Genomic DNA, 9,479 nt, shown 5'->3' with positions numbered 1-9,479 from the left:
TGGCTACAGTATATGCAATTTCATCCACTTTTGAGATTGCCTTTCGCTTACGGCCACACCGGCCTGAGTACGCCTGATCTCGTCCGATCTCGGAAGCTAAGCAGGGTCGGGCCTGGTTAGTACTTGGATGGGAGACCGCCTGGGAATACCAGGTGCTGTAAGCTTTTTGTCACTGCCTTGTGGAATTTCAACTCTTTGTCCGTTTTTTCCCACAAGGCTGAAATATGTGCCCTCGCTTTGAAATAAGTAAGCAAGGTTAGTTTGTATTTCATCCAACAATCTGTGCTACAAATTATGGCTACAGTATATGCAATTTCATCCACTTTTTGAGATTGCCTTTCGCTTACGGCCACACCGGCCTGAGTACGCCTGATCTCGTCCGATCTCGGAAGCTAAGCAGGGTCGGGCCTGGTTAGTACTTGGATGGGAGACCGCCTGGGAATACCAGGTGCTGTAAGCTTTTGTCACTGCCTTGTGGAATTTCAACTCTTTGTCCGTTTTTTCCCACAAGGCTGAAATATGTGCCCTCGCTTTGAAATAAGTAAGCAAGGTTAGTTTGTATTTCATCCAACAATCTGTGCTACAAATTATGGCTACAGTATATGCAATTTCATCCACTTTTTGAGATTGCCTTTCGCTTACGGCCACACCGGCCTGAGTACGCCTGATCTCGTCCGATCTCGGAAGCTAAGCAGGGTCGGGCCTGGTTAGTACTTGGATGGGAGACCGCCTGGGAATACCAGGTGCTGTAAGCTTTTTGTCACTGCCTTGTGGAATTTCAACTCTTTGTCCGTTTTTTCCCACAAGGCTGAAATATGTGCCCTCGCTTTGAAATAAGTAAGCAAGGTTAGTTTGTATTTCATCCAACAATCTGTGCTACAAATTATGGCTACAGTATATGCAATTTCATCCACTTTTTGAGATTGCCTTTCGCTTACGGCCACACCGGCCTGAGTACGCCTGATCTCGTCCGATCTCGGAAGCTAAGCAGGGTCGGGCCTGGTTAGTACTTGGATGGGAGACCGCCTGGGAATACCAGGTGCTGTAAGCTTTTTGTCACTGCCTTGTGGAATTTCAACTCTTTGTCCGTTTTTTCCCACAAGGCTGAAATATGTGCCCTCGCTTTGAAATAAGTAAGCAAGGTTAGTTTGTATTTCATCCAACAATCTGTGCTACAAATTATGGCTACAGTATATGCAATTTCATCCACTTTTTGAGATTGCCTTTCGCTTACGGCCACACCGGCCTGAGTACGCCTGATCTCGTCCGATCTCGGAAGCTAAGCAGGGTCGGGCCTGGTTAGTACTTGGATGGGAGACCGCCTGGGAATACCAGGTGCTGTAAGCTTTTTGTCACTGCCTTGTGGAATTTCAACTCTTTGTCCGTTTTTTCCCACAAGGCTGAAATATGTGCCCTCGCTTTGAAATAAGTAAGCAAGGTTAGTTTGTATTTCATCCAACAATCTGTGCTACAAATTATGGCTACAGTATATGCAATTTCATCCACTTTTTGAGATTGCCTTTCGCTTACGGCCACACCGGCCTGAGTACGCCTGATCTCGTCCGATCTCGGAAGCTAAGCAGGGTCGGGCCTGGTTAGTACTTGGATGGGAGACCGCCTGGGAATACCAGGTGCTGTAAGCTTTTTGTCACTGCCTTGTGGAATTTCAACTCTTTGTCCGTTTTTTCCCACAAGGCTGAAATATGTGCCCTCGCTTTGAAATAAGTAAGCAAGGTTAGTTTGTATTTCATCCAACAATCTGTGCTACAAATTATGGCTACAGTATATGCAATTTCATCCACTTTTTGAGATTGCCTTTCGCTTACGGCCACACCGGCCTGAGTACGCCTGATCTCGTCCGATCTCGGAAGCTAAGCAGGGTCGGGCCTGGTTAGTACTTGGATGGGAGACCGCCTGGGAATACCAGGTGCTGTAAGCTTTTTGTCACTGCCTTGTGGAATTTCAACTCTTTGTCCGTTTTTTCCCACAAGGCTGAAATATGTGCCCTCGCTTTGAAATAAGTAAGCAAGGTTAGTTTGTATTTCATCCAACAATCTGTGCTACAAATTATGGCTACAGTATATGCAATTTCATCCACTTTTTGAGATTGCCTTTCGCTTACGGCCACACCGGCCTGAGTACGCCTGATCTCGTCCGATCTCGGAAGCTAAGCAGGGTCGGGCCTGGTTAGTACTTGGATGGGAGACCGCCTGGGAATACCAGGTGCTGTAAGCTTTTTGTCACTGCCTTGTGGAATTTCAACTCTTTGTCCGTTTTTTCCCACAAGGCTGAAATATGTGCCCTCGCTTTGAAATAAGTAAGCAAGGTTAGTTTGTATTTCATCCAACAATCTGTGCTACAAATTATGGCTACAGTATATGCAATTTCATCCACTTTTTGAGATTGCCTTTCGCTTACGGCCACACCGGCCTGAGTACGCCTGATCTCGTCCGATCTCGGAAGCTAAGCAGGGTCGGGCCTGGTTAGTACTTGGATGGGAGACCGCCTGGGAATACCAGGTGCTGTAAGCTTTTTGTCACTGCCTTGTGGAATTTCAACTCTTTGTCCGTTTTTTCCCACAAGGCTGAAATATGTGCCCTCGCTTTGAAATAAGTAAGCAAGGTTAGTTTGTATTTCATCCAACAATCTGTGCTACAAATTATGGCTACAGTATATGCAATTTCATCCACTTTTTGAGATTGCCTTTCGCTTACGGCCACACCGGCCTGAGTACGCCTGATCTCGTCCGATCTCGGAAGCTAAGCAGGGTCGGGCCTGGTTAGTACTTGGATGGGAGACCGCCTGGGAATACCAGGTGCTGTAAGCTTTTTGTCACTGCCTTGTGGAATTTCAACTCTTTGTCCGTTTTTTCCCACAAGGCTGAAATATGTGCCCTCGCTTTGAAATAAGTAAGCAAGGTTAGTTTGTATTTCATCCAACAATCTGTGCTACAAATTATGGCTACAGTATATGCAATTTCATCCACTTTTTGAGATTGCCTTTCGCTTACGGCCACACCGGCCTGAGTACGCCTGATCTCGTCCGATCTCGGAAGCTAAGCAGGGTCGGGCCTGGTTAGTACTTGGATGGGAGACCGCCTGGGAATACCAGGTGCTGTAAGCTTTTTGTCACTGCCTTGTGGAATTTCAACTCTTTGTCCGTTTTTTCCCACAAGGCTGAAATATGTGCCCTCGCTTTGAAATAAGTAAGCAAGGTTAGTTTGTATTTCATCCAACAATCTGTGCTACAAATTATGGCTACAGTATATGCAATTTCATCCACTTTTTGAGATTGCCTTTCGCTTACGGCCACACCGGCCTGAGTACGCCTGATCTCGTCCGATCTCGGAAGCTAAGCAGGGTCGGGCCTGGTTAGTACTTGGATGGGAGACCGCCTGGGAATACCAGGTGCTGTAAGCTTTTTGTCACTGCCTTGTGGAATTTCAACTCTTTGTCCGTTTTTTCCCACAAGGCTGAAATATGTGCCCTCGCTTTGAAATAAGTAAGCAAGGTTAGTTTGTATTTCATCCAACAATCTGTGCTACAAATTATGGCTACAGTATATGCAATTTCATCCACTTTTTGAGATTGCCTTTCGCTTACGGCCACACCGGCCTGAGTACGCCTGATCTCGTCCGATCTCGGAAGCTAAGCAGGGTCGGGCCTGGTTAGTACTTGGATGGGAGACCGCCTGGGAATACCAGGTGCTGTAAGCTTTTTGTCACTGCCTTGTGGAATTTCAACTCTTTGTCCGTTTTTTCCCACAAGGCTGAAATATGTGCCCTCGCTTTGAAATAAGTAAGCAAGGTTAGTTTGTATTTCATCCAACAATCTGTGCTACAAATTATGGCTACAGTATATGCAATTTCATCCACTTTTTGAGATTGCCTTTCGCTTACGGCCACACCGGCCTGAGTACGCCTGATCTCGTCCGATCTCGGAAGCTAAGCAGGGTCGGGCCTGGTTAGTACTTGGATGGGAGACCGCCTGGGAATACCAGGTGCTGTAAGCTTTTTGTCACTGCCTTGTGGAATTTCAACTCTTTGTCCGTTTTTTCCCACAAGGCTGAAATATGTGCCCTCGCTTTGAAATAAGTAAGCAAGGTTAGTTTGTATTTCATCCAACAATCTGTGCTACAAATTATGGCTACAGTATATGCAATTTCATCCACTTTTTGAGATTGCCTTTCGCTTACGGCCACACCGGCCTGAGTACGCCTGATCTCGTCCGATCTCGGAAGCTAAGCAGGGTCGGGCCTGGTTAGTACTTGGATGGGAGACCGCCTGGGAATACCAGGTGCTGTAAGCTTTTTGTCACTGCCTTGTGGAATTTCAACTCTTTGTCCGTTTTTTCCCACAAGGCTGAAATATGTGCCCTCGCTTTGAAATAAGTAAGCAAGGTTAGTTTGTATTTCATCCAACAATCTGTGCTACAAATTATGGCTACAGTATATGCAATTTCATCCACTTTTTGAGATTGCCTTTCGCTTACGGCCACACCGGCCTGAGTACGCCTGATCTCGTCCGATCTCGGAAGCTAAGCAGGGTCGGGCCTGGTTAGTACTTGGATGGGAGACCGCCTGGGAATACCAGGTGCTGTAAGCTTTTTGTCACTGCCTTGTGGAATTTCAACTCTTTGTCCGTTTTTTCCCACAAGGCTGAAATATGTGCCCTCGCTTTGAAATAAGTAAGCAAGGTTAGTTTGTATTTCATCCAACAATCTGTGCTACAAATTATGGCTACAGTATATGCAATTTCATCCACTTTTTGAGATTGCCTTTCGCTTACGGCCACACCGGCCTGAGTACGCCTGATCTCGTCCGATCTCGGAAGCTAAGCAGGGTCGGGCCTGGTTAGTACTTGGATGGGAGACCGCCTGGGAATACCAGGTGCTGTAAGCTTTTTGTCACTGCCTTGTGGAATTTCAACTCTTTGTCCGTTTTTTCCCACAAGGCTGAAATATGTGCCCTCGCTTTGAAATAAGTAAGCAAGGTTAGTTTGTATTTCATCCAACAATCTGTGCTACAAATTATGGCTACAGTATATGCAATTTCATCCACTTTTTGAGATTGCCTTTCGCTTACGGCCACACCGGCCTGAGTACGCCTGATCTCGTCCGATCTCGGAAGCTAAGCAGGGTCGGGCCTGGTTAGTACTTGGATGGGAGACCGCCTGGGAATACCAGGTGCTGTAAGCTTTTTGTCACTGCCTTGTGGAATTTCAACTCTTTGTCCGTTTTTTCCCACAAGGCTGAAATATGTGCCCTCGCTTTGAAATAAGTAAGCAAGGTTAGTTTGTATTTCATCCAACAATCTGTGCTACAAATTATGGCTACAGTATATGCAATTTCATCCACTTTTTGAGATTGCCTTTCGCTTACGGCCACACCGGCCTGAGTACGCCTGATCTCGTCCGATCTCGGAAGCTAAGCAGGGTCGGGCCTGGTTAGTACTTGGATGGGAGACCGCCTGGGAATACCAGGTGCTGTAAGCTTTTTGTCACTGCCTTGTGGAATTTCAACTCTTTGTCCGTTTTTTCCCACAAGGCTGAAATATGTGCCCTCGCTTTGAAATAAGTAAGCAAGGTTAGTTTGTATTTCATCCAACAATCTGTGCTACAAATTATGGCTACAGTATATGCAATTTCATCCACTTTTTGAGATTGCCTTTCGCTTACGGCCACACCGGCCTGAGTACGCCTGATCTCGTCCGATCTCGGAAGCTAAGCAGGGTCGGGCCTGGTTAGTACTTGGATGGGAGACCGCCTGGGAATACCAGGTGCTGTAAGCTTTTTGTCACTGCCTTGTGGAATTTCAACTCTTTGTCCGTTTTTTCCCACAAGGCTGAAATATGTGCCCTCGCTTTGAAATAAGTAAGCAAGGTTAGTTTGTATTTCATCCAACAATCTGTGCTACAAATTATGGCTACAGTATATGCAATTTCATCCACTTTTTGAGATTGCCTTTCGCTTACGGCCACACCGGCCTGAGTACGCCTGATCTCGTCCGATCTCGGAAGCTAAGCAGGGTCGGGCCTGGTTAGTACTTGGATGGGAGACCGCCTGGGAATACCAGGTGCTGTAAGCTTTTTGTCACTGCCTTGTGGAATTTCAACTCTTTGTCCGTTTTTTCCCACAAGGCTGAAATATGTGCCCTCGCTTTGAAATAAGTAAGCAAGGTTAGTTTGTATTTCATCCAACAATCTGTGCTACAAATTATGGCTACAGTATATGCAATTTCATCCACTTTTTGAGATTGCCTTTCGCTTACGGCCACACCGGCCTGAGTACGCCTGATCTCGTCCGATCTCGGAAGCTAAGCAGGGTCGGGCCTGGTTAGTACTTGGATGGGAGACCGCCTGGGAATACCAGGTGCTGTAAGCTTTTTGTCACTGCCTTGTGGAATTTCAACTCTTTGTCCGTTTTTTCCCACAAGGCTGAAATATGTGCCCTCGCTTTGAAATAAGTAAGCAAGGTTAGTTTGTATTTCATCCAACAATCTGTGCTACAAATTATGGCTACAGTATATGCAATTTCATCCACTTTTTGAGATTGCCTTTCGCTTACGGCCACACCGGCCTGAGTACGCCTGATCTCGTCCGATCTCGGAAGCTAAGCAGGGTCGGGCCTGGTTAGTACTTGGATGGGAGACCGCCTGGGAATACCAGGTGCTGTAAGCTTTTTGTCACTGCCTTGTGGAATTTCAACTCTTTGTCCGTTTTTTCCCACAAGGCTGAAATATGTGCCCTCGCTTTGAAATAAGTAAGCAAGGTTAGTTTGTATTTCATCCAACAATCTGTGCTACAAATTATGGCTACAGTATATGCAATTTCATCCACTTTTTGAGATTGCCTTTCGCTTACGGCCACACCGGCCTGAGTACGCCTGATCTCGTCCGATCTCGGAAGCTAAGCAGGGTCGGGCCTGGTTAGTACTTGGATGGGAGACCGCCTGGGAATACCAGGTGCTGTAAGCTTTTTGTCACTGCCTTGTGGAATTTCAACTCTTTGTCCGTTTTTTCCCACAAGGCTGAAATATGTGCCCTCGCTTTGAAATAAGTAAGCAAGGTTAGTTTGTATTTCATCCAACAATCTGTGCTACAAATTATGGCTACAGTATATGCAATTTCATCCACTTTTGAGTGACACAAAGATGCTTATCTAAATGCAACAGCTGTTAATCAGGCTCACTTTGACCATAGTGCACTGAGATAGTTTCTCGCTTACGGCCACACCGGCCTGAGTACGCCTGATCTCGTCCGATCTCGGAAGCTAAGCAGGGTCGGGCCTGGTTAGTACTTGGATGGGAGACCGCCTGGGAATACCAGGTGCTGTAAGCTTTTTGTCACTGCCTTGTGGAATTTCAACTCTTTGTCCGTTTTTTCCCACAAGGCTGAAATATGTGCCCTCGCTTTGAAATAAGTAAGCAAGGTTAGTTTGTATTTCATCCAACAATCTGTGCTACAAATTATGGCTACAGTATATGCAATTTCATCCACTTTTTGAGATTGCCTTTCGCTTACGGCCACACCGGCCTGAGTACGCCTGATCTCGTCCGATCTCGGAAGCTAAGCAGGGTCGGGCCTGGTTAGTACTTGGATGGGAGACCGCCTGGGAATACCAGGTGCTGTAAGCTTTTTGTCACTGCCTTGTGGAATTTCAACTCTTTGTCCGTTTTTTCCCACAAGGCTGAAATATGTGCCCTCGCTTTGAAATAAGTAAGCAAGGTTAGTTTGTATTTCATCCAACAATCTGTGCTACAAATTATGGCTACAGTATATGCAATTTCATCCACTTTTTGAGATTGCCTTTCGCTTACGGCCACACCGGCCTGAGTACGCCTGATCTCGTCCGATCTCGGAAGCTAAGCAGGGTCGGGCCTGGTTAGTACTTGGATGGGAGACCGCCTGGGAATACCAGGTGCTGTAAGCTTTTTGTCACTGCCTTGTGGAATTTCAACTCTTTGTCCGTTTTTTCCCACAAGGCTGAAATATGTGCCCTCGCTTTGAAATAAGTAAGCAAGGTTAGTTTGTATTTCATCCAACAATCTGTGCTACAAATTATGGCTACAGTATATGCAATTTCATCCACTTTTTGAGATTGCCTTTCGCTTACGGCCACACCGGCCTGAGTACGCCTGATCTCGTCCGATCTCGGAAGCTAAGCAGGGTCGGGCCTGGTTAGTACTTGGATGGGAGACCGCCTGGGAATACCAGGTGCTGTAAGCTTTTTGTCACTGCCTTGTGGAATTTCAACTCTTTGTCCGTTTTTTCCCACAAGGCTGAAATATGTGCCCTCGCTTTGAAATAAGTAAGCAAGGTTAGTTTGTATTTCATCCAACAATCTGTGCTACAAATTATGGCTACAGTATATGCAATTTCTTCCACTTTTTGAGATTGCCTTTCAACAGCTGTAATCAGGCTCACACCGGCACCAAGAGATAGACGGCCACACCGGCTGAGTACGCCTGATCTCGTCCGATCTCGGAAGCTAAGCAGGGTCGGGCCTGGTTAGTACTTGGATGGGAGACCGCCTGGGAATACCAGGTGCTGTAAGCTTTTTGTCACTGCCTTGTGGAATTTCAACTCTTTGTCCGTTTTTTCCCACAAGGCTGAAATATGTGCCCTCGCTTTGAAATAAGTAAGCAAGGTTAGTTTGTATTTCATCCAACAATCTGTGCTACAAATTATGGCTACAGTATATGCAATTTCATCCACTTTTTGAGATTGCCTTTCGCTTACGGCCACACCGGCCTGAGTACGCCTGATCTCGTCCGATCTCGGAAGCTAAGCAGGGTCGGGCCTGGTTAGTACTTGGATGGGAGACCGCCTGGGAATACCAGGTGCTGTAAGCTTTTTGTCACTGCCTTGTGGAATTTCAACTCTTTGTCCGTTTTTTCCCACAAGGCTGAAATATGTGCCCTCGCTTTGAAATAAGTAAGCAAGGTTAGTTTGTATTTCATCCAACAATCTGTGCTACAAATTATGGCTACAGTATATGCAATTTCATCCACTTTTTGAGATTGCCTTTCGCTTACGGCCACACCGGCCTGAGTACGCCTGATCTCGTCCGATCTCGGAAGCTAAGCAGGGTCGGGCCTGGTTAGTACTTGGATGGGAGACCGCCTGGGAATACCAGGTGCTGTAAGCTTTTTGTCACTGCCTTGTGGAATTTCAACTCTTTGTCCGTTTTTTCCCACAAGGCTGAAATATGTGCCCTCGCTTTGAAATAAGTAAGCAAGGTTAGTTTGTATTTCATCCAACAATCTGTGCTACAAATTATGGCTACAGTATATGCAATTTCATCCACTTTTTGAGATTGCCTTTCGCTTACGGCCACACCGGCCTGAGTACGCCTGATCTCGTCCGATCTCGGAAGCTAAGCAGGGTCGGGCCTGGTTAGTACTTGGATGGGAGACCGCCTGGGAATACCAGGTGCTGTAAGCTTTTTGTCACTGCCTTGTGGAATTTCAACTCTTTGTCCGT

General features: G+C 46.4%; 31 non-coding genes and 1 pseudogene across 31 annotated transcripts; all 32 read left to right on the top strand.

Moving 5' to 3' along the window:
• Window positions 1–45: 45 nt before the first annotated feature.
• Window positions 46–164, top strand: LOC118952379. The gene has a single exon (XR_005043438.1). It is a non-coding gene; the product is annotated as a 5S ribosomal RNA (ribosomal RNA).
• A 177-nt stretch (window positions 165–341) lies between these two features.
• On the top strand, window positions 342–460 carry LOC118952378. The gene has a single exon (XR_005043437.1). It is a non-coding gene; the product is annotated as a 5S ribosomal RNA (ribosomal RNA).
• A 176-nt stretch (window positions 461–636) lies between these two features.
• LOC118952377 lies at window positions 637–755 on the top strand. Its single transcript, XR_005043436.1, has one exon. It is a non-coding gene; the product is annotated as a 5S ribosomal RNA (ribosomal RNA).
• Window positions 756–932: 177 nt separating this feature from the next.
• Window positions 933–1,051, top strand: LOC118952376. The gene has a single exon (XR_005043435.1). It is a non-coding gene; the product is annotated as a 5S ribosomal RNA (ribosomal RNA).
• A 177-nt stretch (window positions 1,052–1,228) lies between these two features.
• Window positions 1,229–1,347, top strand: LOC118952375. The gene has a single exon (XR_005043434.1). It is a non-coding gene; the product is annotated as a 5S ribosomal RNA (ribosomal RNA).
• Window positions 1,348–1,524: 177 nt separating this feature from the next.
• On the top strand, window positions 1,525–1,643 carry LOC118952373. Its single transcript, XR_005043432.1, has one exon. It is a non-coding gene; the product is annotated as a 5S ribosomal RNA (ribosomal RNA).
• A 177-nt stretch (window positions 1,644–1,820) lies between these two features.
• Window positions 1,821–1,939, top strand: LOC118952372. Its single transcript, XR_005043431.1, has one exon. It is a non-coding gene; the product is annotated as a 5S ribosomal RNA (ribosomal RNA).
• Window positions 1,940–2,116: 177 nt separating this feature from the next.
• Window positions 2,117–2,235, top strand: LOC118952371. Its single transcript, XR_005043430.1, has one exon. It is a non-coding gene; the product is annotated as a 5S ribosomal RNA (ribosomal RNA).
• A 177-nt stretch (window positions 2,236–2,412) lies between these two features.
• Window positions 2,413–2,531, top strand: LOC118952370. Its single transcript, XR_005043429.1, has one exon. It is a non-coding gene; the product is annotated as a 5S ribosomal RNA (ribosomal RNA).
• A 177-nt stretch (window positions 2,532–2,708) lies between these two features.
• LOC118952369 lies at window positions 2,709–2,827 on the top strand. The gene has a single exon (XR_005043428.1). It is a non-coding gene; the product is annotated as a 5S ribosomal RNA (ribosomal RNA).
• A 177-nt stretch (window positions 2,828–3,004) lies between these two features.
• LOC118952367 lies at window positions 3,005–3,123 on the top strand. The gene has a single exon (XR_005043426.1). It is a non-coding gene; the product is annotated as a 5S ribosomal RNA (ribosomal RNA).
• Window positions 3,124–3,300: 177 nt separating this feature from the next.
• Window positions 3,301–3,419, top strand: LOC118952366. Its single transcript, XR_005043425.1, has one exon. It is a non-coding gene; the product is annotated as a 5S ribosomal RNA (ribosomal RNA).
• A 177-nt stretch (window positions 3,420–3,596) lies between these two features.
• On the top strand, window positions 3,597–3,715 carry LOC118952365. Its single transcript, XR_005043424.1, has one exon. It is a non-coding gene; the product is annotated as a 5S ribosomal RNA (ribosomal RNA).
• A 177-nt stretch (window positions 3,716–3,892) lies between these two features.
• On the top strand, window positions 3,893–4,011 carry LOC118952364. Its single transcript, XR_005043423.1, has one exon. It is a non-coding gene; the product is annotated as a 5S ribosomal RNA (ribosomal RNA).
• A 177-nt stretch (window positions 4,012–4,188) lies between these two features.
• LOC118952363 lies at window positions 4,189–4,307 on the top strand. Its single transcript, XR_005043422.1, has one exon. It is a non-coding gene; the product is annotated as a 5S ribosomal RNA (ribosomal RNA).
• A 177-nt stretch (window positions 4,308–4,484) lies between these two features.
• Window positions 4,485–4,603, top strand: LOC118952362. The gene has a single exon (XR_005043421.1). It is a non-coding gene; the product is annotated as a 5S ribosomal RNA (ribosomal RNA).
• A 177-nt stretch (window positions 4,604–4,780) lies between these two features.
• On the top strand, window positions 4,781–4,899 carry LOC118952361. The gene has a single exon (XR_005043420.1). It is a non-coding gene; the product is annotated as a 5S ribosomal RNA (ribosomal RNA).
• A 177-nt stretch (window positions 4,900–5,076) lies between these two features.
• On the top strand, window positions 5,077–5,195 carry LOC118952360. The gene has a single exon (XR_005043419.1). It is a non-coding gene; the product is annotated as a 5S ribosomal RNA (ribosomal RNA).
• Window positions 5,196–5,372: 177 nt separating this feature from the next.
• Window positions 5,373–5,491, top strand: LOC118952359. Its single transcript, XR_005043418.1, has one exon. It is a non-coding gene; the product is annotated as a 5S ribosomal RNA (ribosomal RNA).
• A 177-nt stretch (window positions 5,492–5,668) lies between these two features.
• On the top strand, window positions 5,669–5,787 carry LOC118952358. Its single transcript, XR_005043417.1, has one exon. It is a non-coding gene; the product is annotated as a 5S ribosomal RNA (ribosomal RNA).
• Window positions 5,788–5,964: 177 nt separating this feature from the next.
• On the top strand, window positions 5,965–6,083 carry LOC118952356. Its single transcript, XR_005043415.1, has one exon. It is a non-coding gene; the product is annotated as a 5S ribosomal RNA (ribosomal RNA).
• A 177-nt stretch (window positions 6,084–6,260) lies between these two features.
• Window positions 6,261–6,379, top strand: LOC118952355. Its single transcript, XR_005043414.1, has one exon. It is a non-coding gene; the product is annotated as a 5S ribosomal RNA (ribosomal RNA).
• A 177-nt stretch (window positions 6,380–6,556) lies between these two features.
• Window positions 6,557–6,675, top strand: LOC118952354. Its single transcript, XR_005043413.1, has one exon. It is a non-coding gene; the product is annotated as a 5S ribosomal RNA (ribosomal RNA).
• Window positions 6,676–6,852: 177 nt separating this feature from the next.
• Window positions 6,853–6,971, top strand: LOC118952353. The gene has a single exon (XR_005043412.1). It is a non-coding gene; the product is annotated as a 5S ribosomal RNA (ribosomal RNA).
• Window positions 6,972–7,215: 244 nt separating this feature from the next.
• On the top strand, window positions 7,216–7,334 carry LOC118952352. The gene has a single exon (XR_005043411.1). It is a non-coding gene; the product is annotated as a 5S ribosomal RNA (ribosomal RNA).
• A 177-nt stretch (window positions 7,335–7,511) lies between these two features.
• On the top strand, window positions 7,512–7,630 carry LOC118952351. The gene has a single exon (XR_005043410.1). It is a non-coding gene; the product is annotated as a 5S ribosomal RNA (ribosomal RNA).
• Window positions 7,631–7,807: 177 nt separating this feature from the next.
• On the top strand, window positions 7,808–7,926 carry LOC118952350. Its single transcript, XR_005043409.1, has one exon. It is a non-coding gene; the product is annotated as a 5S ribosomal RNA (ribosomal RNA).
• A 177-nt stretch (window positions 7,927–8,103) lies between these two features.
• LOC118952349 lies at window positions 8,104–8,222 on the top strand. The gene has a single exon (XR_005043408.1). It is a non-coding gene; the product is annotated as a 5S ribosomal RNA (ribosomal RNA).
• Window positions 8,223–8,434: 212 nt separating this feature from the next.
• On the top strand, window positions 8,435–8,552 carry LOC118952693 (annotated as a pseudogene).
• A 177-nt stretch (window positions 8,553–8,729) lies between these two features.
• LOC118952348 lies at window positions 8,730–8,848 on the top strand. Its single transcript, XR_005043407.1, has one exon. It is a non-coding gene; the product is annotated as a 5S ribosomal RNA (ribosomal RNA).
• Window positions 8,849–9,025: 177 nt separating this feature from the next.
• Window positions 9,026–9,144, top strand: LOC118952347. Its single transcript, XR_005043406.1, has one exon. It is a non-coding gene; the product is annotated as a 5S ribosomal RNA (ribosomal RNA).
• A 177-nt stretch (window positions 9,145–9,321) lies between these two features.
• LOC118952345 lies at window positions 9,322–9,440 on the top strand. The gene has a single exon (XR_005043404.1). It is a non-coding gene; the product is annotated as a 5S ribosomal RNA (ribosomal RNA).
• Window positions 9,441–9,479: the final 39 nt, after the last annotated feature.

Source organism: Oncorhynchus mykiss, unplaced genomic scaffold, assembly GCF_013265735.2.
Source record: "Oncorhynchus mykiss isolate Arlee unplaced genomic scaffold, USDA_OmykA_1.1 un_scaffold_355, whole genome shotgun sequence".
Classification (NCBI taxonomy): Eukaryota; Metazoa; Chordata; class Actinopteri; order Salmoniformes; family Salmonidae; genus Oncorhynchus; species Oncorhynchus mykiss.
The sequence above is the reverse complement of the archived record's forward strand: the minus strand, read 5'-3'. Positions and strand labels throughout refer to the sequence as shown.